Source organism: Macrotis lagotis, chromosome 8 (genome assembly GCF_037893015.1).
Source record: "Macrotis lagotis isolate mMagLag1 chromosome 8, bilby.v1.9.chrom.fasta, whole genome shotgun sequence".
NCBI classification, from domain to species: Eukaryota; Metazoa; Chordata; class Mammalia; order Peramelemorphia; family Peramelidae; genus Macrotis; species Macrotis lagotis.
In genome coordinates this window covers 42,471,989-42,486,532 of record NC_133665.1, presented here as the reverse complement: position 1 = coordinate 42,486,532, position 14,544 = coordinate 42,471,989, and the positions used below count along the sequence as shown (strand labels likewise).

The following is a 14,544-nucleotide window of genomic DNA, read 5'->3' as shown; positions in this document are numbered from 1 at the left end:
TTATTAAAGATATTATTTGAGTTTTACAATTTTCCCCCCCAATCTTACTTCCCCCCACAGAAAGCAATCTGTCAGTCTTTCCTTTGTTTCCATGTTGTACCTTGATCCAAATTGGGTGTGATGAGAGAGAAATCATATCCTTAAAGAAGAGACAAGAAGTCTAAGAGGTAACAAGATCAGACAATAAGATATCTGTTTTTTTCTAAATTAAAGGGAATAGTCCTTGAGCTTTGTTCAAACTCTACATCTCCTTATCTGGATACGTATGGCACTCTCCTTTGCAGCCAGCCCAATATTTTTCCCAATTGTTGCATTGATGGAATGAGCGAGTCCTTCAAGGTTGATCATCACTCCCATGTTGCTGTTCGGGTATACAATGTTTTTCTGGTTCTGCTCATCTCACTCAGCATCAGTTCATGCAAATCTTTCCAGGCTTCCCTGAAATCCCATCTCTCCTGGTTTCTAATACAACAATAGTGTTCTATGACATACATATACCACAGTTTGCTAAGCCATTCCACAATTGAAGGACATTTACTTGATTTCAAATTCTTTGCCACCACAAACAGGGCTTCTATAAATATTTTTGTACAAGTAATGTTTTTACCCTTTTTCATCATCTCTTCAGGATATAGACCCAGTAGTGGTATTGCTGGGTCAAAGGGCATGTACATTTTTGTTGCCATTTGGGCATAGTTCCAAATAGCTCTTCAGAAGGGTTGGATGAGTTCACAGCTCCACCAACAGTGTAATAGTGTTCCAGATTTCCCACAACCCTTCCAACAATGATCATTATCCTTTCTGGTCATATTGGCCAATCTGAGAGGTGTGAGGTGGTACCTCAGAGAAGCTTTAATTTGCATTTCTCTAATAACTAATGATTTAGAGCATTTTTTCATATGGCTATGGATTGCTTTGATCTCCTCATCTGTAAATTGCCTTTGCATATCCTTTGACCATTTGTCAATTGGGGAATGACTTTTTGTTTTAAAAATGACTCAGTTTTAGAAATGAATCCTTTGTCAGAATCATTAGTTGTAAAGATTGTTTCCCAATTTACTACATTTCTTTTGATCTTGGTTGCATTGATTTTATCTGTGCAAAAGCTTTTTAATTTAATGTAATCAAAATCAACTAGTTGATTTTTGGTGATGTTCTCCAACTCTTCCTTGGTCATAACCTGCTCCCCTTTCCATAGATCTAACAGGTAAACTAGTCCTTGATCTTCTAATTTTCTTATAGTATTGTTTTTTTATGTCTAAATCCTGTAACCATTTGGATCTTATCTTGGAAAGGGTGTTAGGTGTTGATCTAATCTAAGTTTCTTCCACACTAACTTCCAATTATCCCAGTAGTTTTTATCCCAATGGCTGAATTCTTTGGGTTTATCAAACAGCAGATTACTATAATCATCTCCTGCTTTTACACCTAGTCTATTCCACTGGTCCACCACTCTATTTCTTAGCTAATACCAAACAGTTTTGATGACTGATGGTTTATAATACAATTTTAGATCACGTAGGGCTAAGCCACCTTCTTTTGCACTTTTTTTCATTAAGCTCCTGGCAATTCTTGACTTTTTATTTCTCCATATGAATTTACTTACAATTTTTTTCTAACTCATTAAAGTAATTTTTTGGAATTTTGATTGGTAGGGCACTAAACAGATAGTTTAGTGTTGGTAGAATTGTCATTTTTATTATATTAGCTCTACCTATCCAGGAGCAGTTGATATTAGCCCAGTTATTTAAATCTGATTTAATTTGGGTGAGAAGTGTTTTATAATTGTTTTCAAAAAAGATTCTGAGTCTGTCTTGGCAAATAGACTCCCAGATATTTTATATTGTCTGAGGTTACTTTGAATGGGATTTCTCTTTCTAGCTCTTCCTGCTGTATCTTACTAGATACATATAGAAAAGTTGAGGATTTATGAGGGTTTATTTTATAACCTGCAACTTTGCTAAAATTGCTAATTGTTTCCAGTAGTTTTTCAGATGACTTCTTGGGATTCTCTAGGTAGACCATCATGTCATCTTGCAGAGTGACAGTTTTGTCTCTTCCTTCCCAATTCTAATTCCTTCAATTTCTTTTTCTTCTCTAATTGCTAATGCTAACATTTCTAATACAATATTGAATAGTAGTGGTGATAATGGGCACCCTTGTTTCACCCCTGATCTTATTGGGAATGCCCTCTAGCCTCTGCCCATTGAATATAATGCTTGTTGATGGTTTCAGATAGATACTGCTAATTATTTTAAGGAACAGTTCATTTATTCCTACACTCTCTAGTGCTTTTAATAGGAATGGATGCTGTAATTTGTCAAAAGCCTTTTCAGCATCTATTGATATGATCATATGATTTCTGATAGGTTTGTTGTTGATATAATTGAGTATACTAACAGTTTTTCTAATATTGAACCAGCCCTGCATTCTTGTAATAAATCCTACTTGATCATAATGTATTATCCTAGTGATAACTTGTTGTAATCATTTTGCTAAGATTTTATTTAGGATTTTTGCATCTATATTCATCAGGGAAATAGGTCTATAATTTTCTTTCTCTGTTTTAACTCTTCCTGGTTTAGGTAACAGCACCATATTGCTTTCATAGAAAGAGTTAGGCAGAGTTCCATCTTTCCCTATTTTTCCAAAGAGTTTATATAGAATTGGAACCAATTATTCCTTAAATGTTTGATAGAATTCACTTGTGAATCTATCAGACCCTGGAGATTTTTTTCTTAGGGAGTTCAATGATGGCTTGTTGAATTTCTTTTTCTGAGATAGGGTTGTTTAGGTATTTAATCTCTTCTTCATTTAACCTGGGCAACTTATATTTTTGTAAATATTTATCCATTTCATTTAGATTATCAAATTTATTGGCATAGAGTTGGGCAAAATAATTTCAAATTATTACTTTAATTTCTTCCTCATTGGTGGTGAGTTCACCTTTTTCATTTATGAGACTAGCAATTTGGTTTTCTTCTTTTTTTAATCAAATTGACCAGAGGTTTATCAATTTTATTGGTTTTTTCATAATACCAACTTTTGGTTTTATTTATTAATTCAATAGCTTTTTGCTTTCGATTTTGTTAATTTCTCCTTTAATTTTTAGAATTTCTAATTTGGCATTTAATTGGGGATTTTTGATTTGTTCTTTCTCTAATTTTTTTAGTTGCATTTTTAGTTCATTGATTTCTTCTTTCACTGATTTATTCATGTAAGCATTAAGAGGTATAATATATCCCCTGAGAGTCACTTTGAATGAATCCCATAGGTTTTGGTATGTTGTTTCATTATTATCATTATCTAGGATAAAATGGTTAATTCTTTCTATAATTTGTTTTTGGTCCACTCCTTTTTTAAAATGAGCTTATACAGTTTCCAATTTGTTCTGGGTCTATATCTGCTTGGCTCAATATAGCATATGACTTTTATTGCATTGTGATCTGAGAAAGATGTATTCACTATTTCTGCCTTTCTGCAGTTGATCATTAGGTTTTTATGTCCTAGTACATGGTCAATTTTTGTATAAGTTCCATGTACTGCAGAGAAAAAGGTATATTCCTTTCTATCCCTGTTCAGTTTCCTCCATAAGTCTACCAGATCTAATTTTTCTAACAATCTATTTACCTCCTTAACTTCTTTCTTGTTTATTTTATGATTCGATTTATCTAGATCTGATAGCAGCAGTTTGAGGTCTCCTATTAGTAGAGTTTTGCTGTCTATGTCTTCCTGTAGTTCTTTCAGCTTCTCCTCTAAGAATTTGGGTGCTGTCCCACTGGGTGCATATATATTCAGTATTGAAATAACTTTATTGTCTATGGTACCTTTTAGGAGGATAAAGTTTCCTTCCTTATCTCTTTTAAAGTTATCTATTTTTGCTGCTGCTTTGTCTGAGATAAGGATTGCTACCCCTGCTTTTTTTAATTCAGCTGAAGCAAAATATATTTTGCTCCAGCCTTTTACCTTTACTCTATATGTACCTCTCTGCTTCAAATGAGTTTCTTGTAAGCAGCATATTGTAGGATTCTGGTTTTTAATCCACTCTGCTATTTACTTATGTTTTAAGGGAGAGTTCATCCCATTCACATTCAAAGTTAAGATTACTAATTCTTTATTGCCCTCCATGCTATCTTCCCTCTCTTTGTATTTTTCCTCCTTTCCCAAGTATTTTGTTTCTGAATACCACCCCTTTCAGTGTGTTTGCCCTCCTATATTACCCCCTCCCCTTTCTTTCCCCTTTCCTTTTTTCCCTTTTCCCTTCCCTGCCTTTTGTTATTTCCCCCCTCCCCCCCTTCCCTTTCTCCATCCCCCCCTCCCCTTTTCCCCTTTTAATACTTGAAAGGTTAGATGTTTTATAAGTTAACTGTGTATGTGTAGGTTGACTTTAAGCCAGGTCTGATGAGAAGAAGATTCAGGTGTTTCTCATCTGCTCCCTTCTTCCCCTCTATTACCATAGGTTTTTTATATCTCTTAGTGTAATGAGATTTACCCCATTCAATCCCCTCCCTCCTCCTGTCTCTTTCCTGTCCCCCTTTTTAAGGAGGTAGTGTTTTTTAGATCATTCTATCTAAGTCATAGAAAATCCTGAGTGTCTGTCACTTCTAATTCAGTATATTCTATTGAATAGAGTTAACATTCTTGGGAGTTATTAGAATCTTTCTCCGAAATGGGGTTAAACCCAGTTACATTCCATTAGATAGCAGTCTCATGGATAGATCATGAATGTCCATCATTTCTGTCTAGGTATATTCTCTCTGTTAGAGTTACAATTCTCAAGATTTATGAGAATCTTTTTCCCCATGCTGGGATATAGCCAGTTTCAACTGGATAGCAGTTTTTTTTCCTTTTACTGCCCCAGAAGGAAACAATTCAAATATCATGGAACTACAGTCAGGATCACACAGGACTTAGCAGCATCCACATTGGGCTTGGAATATAATATTCCGTAAGGCAAAAGAGCTTGGAATGCAACCAAGAATCACCCACTCAGCAAAACTGAACATTCTCTTCCAGGGGAAAAGATGGACTTTCAATGAAACAGTGGAATTTCAAATGTTCTTGTTGAAACAACAAGAGCTGAACAGAAAGTTTGACCTTCAAGTACAGGACTCAGGTGAAACAGAGGGTGGACAAGAAGGGTAAATTATGGGGGATTTAATGATGCTGAACTGATTGTAGTCCTTCATGAGAAGATGATACTGATAATACTCATATGAACCTTCTCATTTATTAGAACTATTAGAAGGAACACAGGGGACAAGGCACAGGAGAGAGTTGTATTTGAAGGTATAACATATTGTAAAAATGGAGTCAATGGGTGAAAGGGAAATGTATCGGGAGAAAGGGAAAGGAGAGATAGAATAGGCTAGGATATTTCATGTAAAGGAGTCAAGAAATAGCTTTTGCAATGGTATGGAAGTGGGGAAGGTGAGGGGGAATGAGGGAACCTTCATTCTCATCAGAAATGGCTCAGAATCTGGGACACTAATACATTGTTGGCAGAGCTGTGAGCTCATCCAACCTTTCTAGAGAGCAATTTGTAATTATGCCCAAAGGGCAACAAAAATGTGCATATCCTTTGGTGCAGCAATACCACTACTGGGCCTATACCCTGAAGAGATGAAGAAAGAGGGTAAAAAACATCACTTGTACAAAAATATTCATAGCATAACAGTTTGTGGTAGCAAAGAATGGGAAATTAAATAAATGTCCTTCAATTGGGGAATGGCTTAACAAACTGTAGTATGTGCATGTCCTGGAACACTATTGTTCTATTAGAAACCAGGAGGGATGGGAATTCAGGGAAGCCTGGAAGTATTTGCATGAACTGATGCTGAGTGAGATGAGAAGAACCAGAAAAACATTGTACTCCCTAACAGCAACATGGTGGTGATAATCAACCTTGATGGACTTGCTCATTCCTTCACTGCAACAACCAGGGACAATTTTGTGCTATCTGCAAAATACCATCTGTATCCAGAGAGAGTTGTGGAGTTTGAACAAAGACCAAAGACTATTACCTTCAATTTAGAAAAAAAAAAACCATTATCTTATGTAATTTTGCGATCTCTTATACTTTATTTTTCTTCCTTAAGGATATGATTTCTCTCTTATCACATTCAACTGAGAATGTAAAGCATGGAAACAATGTAAACACTGACAGACTGCCTTCTATAGGGGGTGGGGGGAGGGAAGCAAGAATTGAGGGAATATTGTAAAACTCAAAATTAATAAACTCTTTCTAAAGAAAAAATGGCTCAGAGAGGAAACAGCATACAGGCTCAAAAGGGAATAGAAATCTAGAAGAAAAGTGAGAGGAAGGGGATGGGGGAAAGGAAGGGAGGGGGATAGAGGAGAGGGTAGATCATAGGAGAGGATAGTCAGATATAACACATTTTCTTTTTTTTACTTTTTTTTTTATCGGCAGTGCTGTTTATTGAGAGGTGGGGTGGCAGGGTCTATACAGTCGTGATTTTGAGGGATGAAGAGAACAGGCTGTGAGGAAGGCACGGGGAACCCCAAGGCAGGGGTCTTGTGGATAGTGTAGTGTAACTGGGTGTGGAGGGGAATTGGGGGTTGATTCCCCAGCCCTCCTCCCTCCCCCAGTAGTCATTGGACAGGAGAGGTAACAGGCACCATGTGGGGAAAGGCTCCCCACAGTAAGTGGGGCATCTGGAGTCCCGTCTGGAGGTGCTGCTCTTAGCCTCAGGGGAGAAGAGTTACAGGAGCAGGCAAGGGCAACCCCCACTCCCAGTCTTCTTCCGGGGAGGTGTTGGGGGGCTGGGGGGCAGCTCTTGTTCCTGGTACTTCCGGATGGCGCGAACCAACTGTTCAAAGGCTTCGTCCACGTTGAGTTGAAGTTTGGCCGATGCTTCGAAATAGGCTATGTGGCGGCTGCTACAGAAGGCTGCGGCCTCTGAGCGGGGTGCCCGTCTTTGGGTCTCCAGGTCGGCCTTGTTGCCCACGAGGTCGATGGGGAAATCGTCTCTGTCCTTGACTCGGAGGATCTGAGCCTGCCCACCTCGTTAAAGCTCTGCCGATCGTTGATGGCCCTCATGGCCCCAAACTCCTCCTGCCCGGCGTGTCCAGGATATCCAGCCGGGCCGGGATCCCGCCCACATGGCACAGCTTGGTGTAGGAGTCCTCGATGGTCGGGTCGTAGTCAGACACAAAGTAGGACTGGCGGGGAGGGGGCGGCGAGTCAGAGCCCGGTCCGCGGCCGCCCCGTCTGCCTCCCCCAGCCTGGCCGGGCCCCGTGGGGCTCCTGCTCGGGTTCGTCCCCCGTCCGCCCCGGCTCTCCCGGGCCCCGGCCCCGTCGGCCCCGTCCGCCCCGGCTCTCCCGGGCCCCGGCCCCGTCGGCCCCGTCGGCCCCGTCCGCCCCGGCTCTCCCGGGCCCCGGCCCCGTCGGCCCCGTCCGCCCCGGCCCCGGCTCTCCCGGGCCCCGGCCCCGTCGGCCCCGTCGGCCCCGTCCGCCCCGGCTCTCCCGGGCCCCGGCCCCGTCGGCCCCGTCCGCCCCGGCTCTCCCGGGCCCCGTCCGCCCCGGCTCTCCCGGGCCCCGGCCCCGTCGGCCCCGTCCGCCCCGTCCGCCCCGGCTCTCCGGGCCCCGGCCCCGTCGGCCCCGTCCGCCCCGTCCGCCCCGGCTCTCCCGGGCCCCGGCCCCGTCGGCCCCGTCCGCCCCGTCCGCCCCGGCTCTCCCGGCCCCGTCCGTCCGCCTGTCTCCCCGGCCCAGGCTCCTCGGGCGGCTGCAGTCCCCCTCCCTCTCCAGCGCCTGCCCTGCCCGGAACGGGGGAGCCTCCCGCCTCCCGCTCCCGCTCCCGCTCCCGCCCTTCCTCTTTTTTTTTACTTTTTGTAAGGTGGTGGGATTGGGTGGCCTGGCCGGGACCTGGGGCTGGGGAGTTGCTGGGTCTCTGGAGTGGGATGTAGGCTTGGAGCCTCCTCGCCCTAGGGCCAGTCCTCTGTTACTCAGCTGTCCCAAAGCAGATTTTTGAAAAGGGGTAGAGTGAAAGGAGAGAAAAAAATATAATCAACAGTAGTGGGGAGGAACGGATGGAGGGAATTACAATCAGCAACAGCAACTGTGGAAAAATATGGAAGCAGCTACTATGATGAACTTATGATAAAGAATGTGATCCACTCAAGACAGAGCTAATGGTATCAGAACATAGACTGAAACATAATTTTCCCCCTCTTTCTTTCACTATTTCTCATGAAATTTTTTATTTTTTTGTGGGGGGAAGGGGTGTTACATTGACTCACAACAGGAATATTGGAATATTTTAGTAATGTATAAATAAATAATAAAAAATGAACATAGAAAAAAAAGAAAGAAAATAAATGTGAAGGAAGATGGCTGGCTTTATCAGATCTCAAATGGTATTATAAAATGTTAATCATCCAAACAATTTGGTACAGACTAAGAAATAGAATGGTGGATCATTGGAATAGATTAGGTACACAATTCACAGTAGTAAATACCATAGTAATCTAGTGCTTAATAAACAGCAAAATTCGAAGTTTTGGGGACAAGAACACATTATCTGACAAAAACACTAGGAAAACTTGAAAGCAGTTTGTAGAAATAGATATAAGATCAACACTTCATACTATATACCAAGATAAGGTCAAAATGGGTACATGATTTAAACATACAAGGTGATACCATAAGCAGATTTGAACATGGAGCAGTTTACTTGCCAGATCCATGAATAAGGGAAGAATTTATGGCAAATAAGACATAAAGAGTATTATGGAATGTAAAATAGATAATTTTGATTAAAGCTTTTTTTAAACAAGCAATACTAATGCAGTCAAGATTAGAAGAAAAGCAGAAAATTTTTTACAAGTGTGATAAAGGCCTAATTTCTTAAATATATATAGAAAACAGCCAAGTTTATATATACATATATATATATATATATATTCTGAAAACCATCTATTTATATTTTTGACCATTTATGAACTGGGATCCCAGTTCATAAATGGTCAAAAATATAAATAGATGGTTTTCAGAAGAAGAAATCAAAGCTATCAAGAGTCATGTGAAAAATATGTCCTAAATTTATTATTGATTAGAGAAATAAATACAAATTAAAAACTCTAAGGCACCACCTCACACTCATCAGATTGGATAATATGACAGGACTGGAAAATCATAAATGCTAGAGGGGATGTGGAAAAGAAGATACAATAATGCATTCTTGGTGGACCTATGAACTAGTGTAACCATTCTGGAAAACAATTTGCAACTATACTCAATGGGCTATAAAATTATGCATATTTTTGATCCAGCAATATCACTACTGATTTTATACCCCAAAGAAATCAAAGGAAAAGGACCAATATGTATAAAAATATTTAGAGAAACTCTTTTTGTGGAGGCAAAGAACTGGAAACTGAGCTGATGTCTAGCCATTGAAGAATGGCCAAACAAGTTGTGGTATATGATTTTAATGAAGTATTATTCTGCTGCAAGCAATAATGGAGATGGTTTTAGAAAAATCTGGAAAGACTTATATGAACTGGTACAAAATAAAATGAGCAGAACCAGGAGAACATTGTACGTAGTAGCAATAATATTGGGGCAGTAATTGTGAAAAACTTGGCTACTTTGATCAATACAATGACTTATGACAATCCTAATGGACTCATGAAGAAAAATCCACTCTTCCTCCAGATAGAGAACTGATAAACTCTGAACATGGATTAAAGCATATTTTTCTCTTTTGTTTCAGTTTGCTTTTTCCCACCCACATGACTAGTATGAAAATGTTTTGCATGACTTCATATGTAAAATGAGTATTGTATATTTTACTTAATGAGTGGGGAAGGGGTGGAAGGAGAAAATTTGGAACTGTAAACTAAAAATTTAAAATAAAATAAAAAAATAATAATGAAAGGGATTTTCTTAACCAGGGAAATTTGAATGATCTGATTTAGAATGAAATGAGAAGAACTAAGAGGATAATTTACATAGTACAATATTAAGAAAAAAATAATTTTGAGACTTAAGAAGTTCAACTGTCACAGCAACCAAACATGGAACCAGAGAACTGATCATGAAGCACCAAACTTCTCAAAGAGATATGATGTACTAAACATGAAGAATAAGAGATATTTTTGGATACTGTCAATGCAAGAATTTGTTTTGCTTGACTATATTTATTACAATGTTCTGTGTGTGTGTGTGTGTGTGTGTGTGTGTGTGTGTGTGTGTGCTTATGGGGGTGGTGGTTAGAAAAGTCACAGGGAGAGAAAAGCAGCACTTGTTGATTGACAAAAATAAAATGTCAATTAAAAAAGAAAAAATGGTCATTAACTAGATTTAAACAGCCTTTGGAACCAAAGACTCTAATAGTAGATGCTCACCTATGTGACAGACAATGGTATGGAGAGAAGACTTTGAGCTACATACTAAATCCCTGAGAAGGATTTGTGAAAAAAGCATCAACAAGATGTGACCAATGTAAGTTGTCATAGAAAGTTTGTAATATGAATGTGTGGAGGGAATTCCCACCTTGGTGGAATCGCTGTGAAAAATCTAGTAAAATATTTCAAATACTTAAATTTGATTCTAACATACTTCAGCACTCTAAGGGTTCAATTAAACAATATAATCATTGGCTATAAATTAAAAATATGCTAGTCATGACCAGCTTTCTGTTTGGCATCATTTCAGTTCCTACAAATATATACTGAAACTTCAAGACCTGAAGATTTTTTTTTCCTATTTCATTTGGGCACATGGGACCACCTCTTTTTGCTGAGATGATAAAGAGGTTTAGTTTTCATAGGTAAATTATTTATATTTAGTGTCTAGAGAGAGAAGTTAATTTAAAAACAAATGTTGAGATATATCACAATAAATACCTTGCTATTATAACATAATTTTTCATGAAATATACTTTTAAAATATTATCAATATATCCAACCATGTATTTTGCTACTCACCCTTTGAGCTTCTTAAATGTTGCCTCAGGGTTTAAGCTACTTTCCTTTGCACTAGGATTATTATTTTTTTACTGTTTCTCAATTTAATATTAAGCCCTTTGTAAGCTTACAGCTAACTTCTCTCTTTCCCCCCCCTAGAATATTTGCCCCAGGAGATGAGACACTCTGAGTTTTTCAACTGACACCCAGGCAATTCCTTAAATCTTCCCATATCTTATTTTCCTCCAGCTTAAACATACCTCTTTCTCTTAACCTTTTCTTCCTGGTCTAATTCTTGAACACTTTTTTATTACTCCTGTTAATCTCTTCTGATAAGTCCCCAATTTATCTGTCTGCCTCAAAATGTCATGCCCAAAGGAGATGTACACAAGATTGGATCCTTACTAGATATTATTGGCCAAGAAGTCTCTCTTCTTTTAGAGGGTTTTTTGGGCAGGTTATTTTTTCTGTTAGTTATCTCAGATTCTATTCTAAATTAATCCAATTTCTGCAGAAATGTCTTTTTATTACAAATTATAATCTTTTATTTCTATAATCATAATTTCAATTACTTTCCTCTTTTACTATTACTCCTTAGGGTCATTTGAATCCTCAATTTAGGGACCTTATAGGTCACCACTATACTGTTGCTGTAGCATTCTAATTACCATAAATATTGCTTAGACTAAATGGAAAACCAGAAAGTACATTATACATTCAAATGAAACCACAGGAACAATATGTAACTATAACAGATCAAGTTTTTCAAAATTGTAACTAGATGCTCAAGAAAAAATAGGCCAAAGGTGAGCAAAAATAGAACTCCCCTTCATAACAGGAATTTCAACAAAAAAATCCAGAAATTTTTATTAGTAAACAAAAAAGACAATGAAGAAAACAAAGAAGTGCTACTATCTTTTTTTTAATGTATTAAAGGAAATTAGGGGAAAAGTCCTAAAAAGGCACACTGAAAAGATTATCAGAAATTACATCAGATATAATGCCTTCAGACCATGGGAGATGGTGAACTCTCCAAAACATGGTATAGAGAGGAGCGCTCAGATCAGAGTCTTGGGGCACCTTTACTGTTAACAAACATAATGTGGATGAAGATACAGCAAAGGAGACAGAAGAAACAGTTAGGCAACTGGAGGAGAAATAAGAGACTAGTGTCATGAACATCTAAAGAGAAAAGAATCAGCAGTTATCAAAGGTTGCAAAAATGTCAAGAAGATTGAGGATTGAGAAAAAGCCTTTATATTTGACAATTAAGAGATCATTAGTCATTTTGGAGAGAATTTTCACTGAGTCAGGAGCATACTGAAAATCAGGAGCATACTGAAAAGGGTATTATGGTAATAATGGAAAAATATGAACATGATTCAATTTTTACATTTATAAAAAGCAATATATATATATATATGGTGGTCACCTTTGATGTTTGTTGGTGGTCAAGAGAGTTTTTCTACAGTTTGGGGAGAGAATAGGTTGGGTTTGTTTATGGATTAAAAAGTAAAAAAAATTTAAATGGATAGGATGATCTAGTTGTTAATTCTCCATGAAATGTTTCATAAATATACTAGCCCTTATTCCCAAACCTTTAAGATGGAAATATGGTCCCGTGAAAATTGAAAATTCAGCTCTCATAGAAGTAATGGATGAATCTAGTCTGGAATTTTATCTATGGAGAATGTTAGTTTAAAATCCACCATAGCCTAAAGCTTCTTTAATTTTTATATCCAATATGAGATAAATTTTCTAATTGAGTTGCATTAATCTTCTTGAAACTAAATGAATAAACTCCTGGGAGATTAAAGTCCTATTGAAGATTTAAAATGCACTTAGTAAGACCAGTTAAGGTTTTTGTCCTCATTAATGAAGAAACACATTTGTGGAATTCATAGAAATGGATTGGCCTTACCTAGGGCAAAAACAGTGATAATTTAGTATCTTTTCTTAAAAGACATGAAAGAAGTATGACTGATTGCTTTTTTTGGATTAAATTATGAATGTAAATGAAAAACAAATCAGGTAACTCATTGAATAAACTAAGTTTAATTTTATTTTTCATAGGTACCATTTTCATAGTTGTTTATATAAATAGCAGTCTGAAGCAAGAGAAATAAACCTCTATTACAATAATTACAGCCAAAATTCTAATCAGCACACTTTAGAGTAAGCTTTTTTTTACATAAGCATGCTTTTAAGATGGATAAATGCATCTTATGAAAGCTGAATTTCTGATATTTATATTTCATATCTAACATAATGATGTTCATTTTCTGTATATGTATCTCCTGATAAACATTAGGAGATAAAACATAATAGACATTTGTGCTGAGATATTCAGTTTTATACTATTATTTTCATCTTTGACTTTGATAAAAATATGAAGAACTCATATCCTAAGGTTATAGACACCTAATTAAATGGAATGGCCAATATGCTAAAAGGTAAATTTGATTATAAATGACCAGGAAGAAAATACATAGTTATCAGCAGGGTACCCAATGAATAGTAAAAACCTAAAAAACAAAATTAAACTAAGATATGAAATAAATACTTAAGGAGAAAAGAACCTAGAGATCACATGCAAGATCTGAAGTTTTTATATAGAAAAGTAGAATGATAAATAACAGGTAGTGCAGTGAGGAAGCTACTGTGAATATAAAGATGGTGTACTTTGTACTGTATATATATAAAAAGATGTAGGAATTGGTTTTATGCAAATGATTTTCATTTTTCCAATTTATGGAAAAAATTAGAGATAATAGCTTCTTCAGTGAGTAGTCATTATTGTGTTAACTGCAGTGACAGTAATAATTTAATATAACTTCTAAAGAAAAAAATCTTGGATTTATTATCAATAAATCTTGAATTTATCATTTCTTTTCTATTACAATTGCAGTCATTCCAGTGTGGGTCCTTATTATCTTCCAAATGAATTTTTAAAGTAGCGCTTTAACTGATCAAATTCCATTTTTTGTCCATTATAAACATGGATTAATCTTACTGAGGTACAAGATTCAAGTCACTCCTCTGCTCATTGAATTTCAATGTCTTATTAATTATTGAATCAAATCTAGACTTTATACTCTGGCTTTGAAGGTCTTCTATAATCAAGTACAAAAGTATCTTTTCAAACTTATCATACTATATTCCCCTCAGGGCTCCAAGTCAACCATAATTTATGCTAAACTTACATATTTCCAACACTCCCACCACTAAATTTTTATTCATGGTCTTTCATATTTTTGAAATGTCCCCTCCCATACCCTTTTCATCACAGCATTAAATTTTTTAAAATGTTGACTATTCAAATGCCCTCTTCTCCATCAAGTCTTTCTTGATTCCCTCATGCAAAAGCTTCTCCTCTTGTAGAAGAGCCTTTTATTTGTGGGTTTTTTTAGTTTAACAAGTTCGATTTTGTCTAATGTTACTAATGACACCAATCACATAGAAGGTTGAGATTCACAAAGAAGTTTCTCCATAATCACCCTGGGTAGTGTAGTTATTATTCCCATGTTACAGATGAAGAAATTGAGACTCAGAGACTTAACTCTGGTCAAATATCTAGGAAATGAAAGAACCAGGGCACAGACCTGGGTCTCTTAG

The 14,544-nt window shown here is 37.4% G+C and overlaps 1 protein-coding gene, 1 long non-coding RNA gene and 1 pseudogene across 2 annotated transcripts in view; 1 reads left to right on the top strand and 2 right to left on the bottom strand.

Moving 5' to 3' along the window:
• INVS (inversin) overlaps positions 1-14,544 on the bottom strand; it is a 247,342-nt gene that overhangs the window by 184,983 nt on the left and 47,815 nt on the right. The gene's annotated exons all lie outside the window — the stretch shown is intronic.
• The window catches only part of LOC141495436 (uncharacterized), a 64,653-nt gene that overhangs the window by 24,637 nt on the left and 25,472 nt on the right, over positions 1-14,544 (top strand). The gene's annotated exons all lie outside the window — the stretch shown is intronic.
• On the bottom strand, positions 4,509-7,157 carry LOC141495435 (ras-related protein R-Ras pseudogene; annotated as a pseudogene).